Below are 6,127 nucleotides of genomic sequence, written 5' to 3'. Positions count from 1 at the left end.
GGATCAAAGAAACAAAACTCAGTTGCACTATCCACTGCTGAGGCTGAGTACGTAGCAGCTGCGTCATGTTGTGCCCAACTTCTGTGGATTAAGCAACAACTTAGTGATTTTGGTCTCAAAATTGAACAAGTTCCAATTTTCTGCGATAATACTAGTGCTATCAACATTGCAAAAAATCCGGTGCAACATAAGAGAACTAAACACATTGACATTCGTCATCACTTTCTTAGAGACAATGTGGAAAAGGGTTTAATCTCTATGAACTTTTGTACTACGGAAGAACAAATCGCGGACATCTTTACAAAAGCATTAGCAAGGGAACACTTCGAAAGGAACAGGCTGGAGCTAGGAATGATGAAGACAAATTAAAGAAATAAAAGCTGAAGGAATTGGACACTCAAAATCATTTATGCATGCTTAAAAGGTATGTCTACTTTTCTTAACTAAGATAGACAAAAAATTATAAGACAAATGCATTGGATTCCGTTCCTTTATTAAATTAAATGAAAAATAATTTTAAATAAATCATCATCACAAATCACAACCGCCAATTCAAAACCTGCAGAAAACCTTTCAAGTCATACCTGTTCCCATTCTCAGTAAAACCCTTACACTTCCCTATAATTCCTCTTAAAACGCAGTTCCCTTTTCTCTTTCTTCTCCGATTGTTTTCATTCTCTCTCAAACCCTTGAAATCCCAAAAACCACACTGTGTTTGTTGAGAAAAAATGGCCATGTCCTCCAATCTTTCACTAGCCATAGTTCCCTTTGATACTCAAGAAAGCCTACACGCCCTACCAGCTATTCTCTACATTGATTTGACCGGCGTAACTCGATGGTCTCTTATGGAAGATGCAGTAGTTCAGGGGGAAGAGAGAAGTCAAGGGTTAGAAAATATGAGTGCACGAAGTGAGGGGGAACAAATGTTTTCGTCACAGGACCAAGAAAATAGTTCTGATAATGAAAATATCACCTTGCTTGAAATGCTTTCCAAAATCAGAACTTGTTCCAAACGAAGTTCATCTTCTTGCAAACCTCCTGCTACGATTCTTCCTGAAACTCCAGAAGAATCTCACTCTAGTCTACCGGCAAAGGTACCAATGCGAGTAACTAGATCTGTACAACGCACTCGAGAAGCAGAGACTTTGGCTAAATCAACTAAGAAAATTCGCACAAGAAAGCGTAAGTCTTCTTCATCGTTAAACTTTGTAGCAGATACAGTGAATAGTCAGAAACGGAGAAAAAATTCATCCAAATCAAAATTTCATGATTTAGATGATAATGATTACCATGCAAGAGTATTAGCCTTTAAGAAGAGGAGTGTGATTAGGGGGAGAGTAATTTCTGGCTTTGGGGGTGGTGAGATGGATGAGTTAGTGATCATCTTACAAGAACAAGGATGGACAGAACTGATGCTTCAAGGATCCTTTAGGCGTAAAATGGGTAGAGTAGAAACCAGAGAATTTTATATTAATGCAACAGGAACTGCCTCGTCAATCACTAGTACTGTGTGTGGTATTTCTTTTACACTTACTGCTGAGACTTTGTCTTCAATACTCAGGATACCTAACAGGGGATGGGGTCACTATGTCAAGAAGGATTGGCCTCCTTTAGAGGGTAACACCTCTCAACTTGACATATGTAGGCGATTCTCAAATGATCCTACTCTATCAGAATATTCTAGTGTTGATAAGGGATGTATGTTACCTTTACATCAGATGCTATTTAATGTAGTTCACAAAATTCTTCTTCCAAGAAAGCAAAAAAGGACTGAAGCATGTTACTTGGATCTCACACTTATGGACTTACTATTGTCTAGGACTCAAATAAACTTGCCGATCCTCATAATGAGTCACGNAAATAAACTTGCCGATCCTAATAATGAGTCATATACATAGTTTGTCCAAGCTTGATAAAAAGAATAGGGGTTTGGCTTATGGATTTTGGTTGGGACAAGTATTTGAACATTTTTGTGTGCCTGTAAAGAAGTGGCAGATTCAAACCATTTCTGATGTCATGGGGAAGGTGGATTACATAAACATGCCTGGTACGCCTAAAAGGATTGATGTGAAAACACAACGGTTAAGGGCTTATCTTACTGCTGTAGAAGAGGAGATGGAAGCATTAAAAAAGGCTCATTCAGTAGAAATGGAACAGATTCAGATTGCTCATAAATTGGAACGTGAGGAATTGATTGCTGAGAACTGCAGGATTAAGGAAGAACTCACTCAAACTCAGGCTGCGTTACATCAAGAAAGAGAAGTGAATTCTGGGCATCTACAAAGTATTATGGGGTTGCTAACCAAGGGATCTTCATACTCTTCCACCTCTATGGCACCCTCTGTTTAATCAATCCTCATATATGCATTATTTTATAATTTTTTGTTCTTGACTAGTTAAAGACTGAAGTAGACATTACAATTTTTGTATGTATTTTGGGTTTGATGTCTAACCCTTGATGTCACTAATGACTTTGTCTGGTGCTCTATTTTAGTATGCATATGTACTTTGGTTTTTAATTTTTGGCTTATGGCAAAAGGGGGAAGCAGCCTGCATNCAGATACAAACAAGTAGTTAATACGTGTTCCTTTAAAGAATTCAGGAGGGTAGAATTCCAACAATGTCATTTCAAGTCCTAAACCATGAAAAATAGCCACGGCAACAGACACATACACACGTAGTTACATTTTCGGAAACATCAACATAAGTAACATAATTCCAAACATACATATAAACACATAATCATCATGAAAACACGTTTCATTCCTAGTTTTCTACCAGCAAACATAACCAACCTATGATTCAATGGGAGCTAGTGATAGGGACATGCAACAGGGAACAATTCTAGTTTTCGGAATGAATATTCTGAACCTTAGGGGGTCTCTTGGGAAAGGACCAAGAGAGAAGAGAACCCATACCTTAATCGATGTTCAAATGTTGATGTTGCTGCCCGGAAACTCCTCTAAACCACTCCCAATTTACTTCAACGTACACCTCACTCGACGAACCTCTCTTAGCCTTGACGTTTTGATTACTTTTTCTTTAACTTAAAAATTCTTGTGAGTTCTTCAAGTGTGATTAACTCTTGATGTATTTTCAGTTCTTGAAATTATTTTTGGCAGAAACCAACGTGAGAGAGAGATATGGAGAGCGTGTGAGAGAGAGAGTGTTATTAGGATTGGGAGACTAAATTCAAGACTTAGTCAAATAGGATTTAAATTAGATTAATATAAATCTGATTTATTTTAATTAATACGTGAAAGGACCATTATGCCCTTAAAATCTGATTTATTTTAATTAATACGTGAAAGGACCATTATTTTTTTGGGTCGTTACACTATGGAACACAAATAAATTAAAGAATATCTACTATATTTATTTTATATTATTAGTTTGTCATTCTATACAATTATCCCTTATTAATATTATGAATAATAATAATAATAATAATAATAACAACAACATAAAGAAGCTACACTAGCTCATGCATGTGGTACATGATTAGGTTTCTTTGTCGTTATTGCCTTGTAATTAATTTTTTTATTAATAATAATAATAATAATAATAATAATAATAATAATAATAATAATAATAATAATAACATAAAGAAGCTACACTAGCTCCATGCATGTGGTACATGATTAGGTTTCTTTATTGTTATTGCCTTGTAATTAATTTTTCCTCCCTTATGATAGACAGAGTAATTTAGGCCATGAATTATGGACTTTTTTTTCTCAAAGGGTCAAAAAAAAGTTTTAATGAGGTTGAATTTTAATGGTTAGTGTTAGGTACCAGTTATAAATATGTACGGCTGTACCGACAAGCACAAATTCAAAAGGGCCCTAATATTTGTTGGGAACATAATTCCAGCTCTGCTTCGTGTGAACTCGACTAATATATCAACTCTTCATACCCCACTTTGGCTTTAGTGATCCAAGTCTTAGAAGATTGTTATTTGAGGCTCATAAACTTCAATTTTATAGCTTAGCTTTTTAATTTTGTCAAATTAATGTCACGTAAGCTCGTGGAAATGGAATGATTGATTTCAAAATGAATTTTTTTATATCATAGTTTTTATATTTGATTGCACTTTCTTTAAGTTTGTGTTCGATAAGATATCCGGTAGTGATATATTAAAGTATTTAGTTATATGTAAATTCATATATATTATTACAATAATACTAGTAAATATATAAAATCGCATTAATACAAAACTAATTATTTACACGTTGAAATTTTGCTTGTGTTTGAAAATGAAGAATTAAAGACACCCTTATTATAACGGCACAAAATCCGAAATATGATTTTCTTTTAATTCTGTAGAGCAATTAAGCAAACACGCTAGTTCACCAAATCTTCACTTAAAGTCACATGAGTTCTGATGAATTTGATTCCATTCTAAGTTCATCACATGTGTTTTGGTACGAACGGAAATATTTTTTCAAATAAAAATAAATAATTCTTTAATTATTTTTTTTTTCATGTTGGTAAGTATGTAAAAATTATTATATCAAATTAATTTATTAATAATTTAGTCAAATACTATGAGAATTAAAAATAATTAAGGAGCTATGGGATGGGGTGTGTCGGAAGATGTATTAAAGTAAAATGTCAGAGATCAATTTCTCACACGGCCACTTTACTAATATTACTATCTCAAAAATCACATTTCTTCTTTATTTCAATTTTCTGAAATTATAACACTATCAATTAAGTTAAATTCAGAGATATCTTACTCGAAATGTTACTTATGAAGCTGATTTGTTTAATTAACTAACTATGACCCATAATGTTAAATGACATGTATGCCTCAAAGTTGGAATCAACTATATCAATCTTCATATATTAGACATTGGAAATAGAAAAAAGTCAATCCCTACATTATAAATTGCACATAAAAATCTGCAAATATTACTAGTAATTTTTTTGATTCTTTCTTTATTTATCAAAATTTCTACTTTGGAACTAAAATCAAGGGTAGAGAGGCAACGTAGCTGTCTCTCTACCCTTATTGAAGCGTGCGCTTCCAAGATTTCAACTGACAAATTAATTGCTTGTAACAAACCACATGACTTTTAGAAAATTTTAACAATATGCTTTTCCTCATTCTTTTTAATTTCCTTCCAATCTTGATCTTCAACTTACACACTTTCATTTTCAACCATATTGGCTGTTGCTTTCTCTGAGATCCAATTGAATCTGATTTTTGTAAAGACTTGTGGATCAAGAATTGTGCCCTTCTATGTTGTACTTCCTCAGGGTCTTCCATTTGCATCTTTGAGTAACCATAATATGGTCTATTCATTTTTATTTTTATTTTCCTTTAAGGAAGAAAGTTATATAATTGAAGAAGAAAAAAAGAAAGAAAGAAAGAGAGAAAGAGTAGCTTGTATAGAGTTAAAAAGAGAGTGAACTAAAGATATATTTATATATAGAGAATAGAAGGGTGTTTGTGTGTGTGTGATGGAGAAGCATGTGCTTTGAAGAAATGCCTAATTTGTCAAATGTCAACCCCATGTTCCCTTAGCTAGGACTAAAATAATTACTCCCATTTATGAAATGTTTAAGAGAAACAGAGCAATTTTTTTGAACTTGTACTCCCTTTCTTACTGCTTCTTTCTTCCGTTTCGACTTACTCCATCTGTTTCTAATTACTTGTTAATTTTTTAATTGACACACTTATTAAGAAAATAATTATTATAGTGAGTTTAACATTTTATCCCTATTAATTATGAAGGGGATGAATTAAAAGTGCAAGATTTTTAAAAAAAATTATATTTTTCAAAATAATTAATTGAGGATATAATAGGTTTAAGAAAGAATTGTCGTGTGTTGATTTATCAAAATGGACAAGTGTAACAACCTGTTTAGTAGGCTCGAGCAGTAAAAATTATTTTGAAAATAACTGACTGGGTCGACGGATTAGGCGACGGACCGTCATGGTCACGACGGACCGTCGAGGGTCTTCGTTCCAAAACACTTCAACTCTGAAAATCTGGGTACTGAGATCGACTCTCTGAACTTCACGACGGAACTGCAGGACGGACCGTCGTAGGAACGACGGACCATCACAAACCCTTTACTGAATTTAACTCTCTGAACTTTGTGACGGACCTGCAGGACGGAC

Source organism: Solanum pennellii, chromosome 2 (genome assembly GCF_001406875.1).
Source record: "Solanum pennellii chromosome 2, SPENNV200".
Classification (NCBI taxonomy): Eukaryota; Viridiplantae; Streptophyta; class Magnoliopsida; order Solanales; family Solanaceae; genus Solanum; species Solanum pennellii.
Note: the sequence above shows the minus strand (reverse complement) of the source record.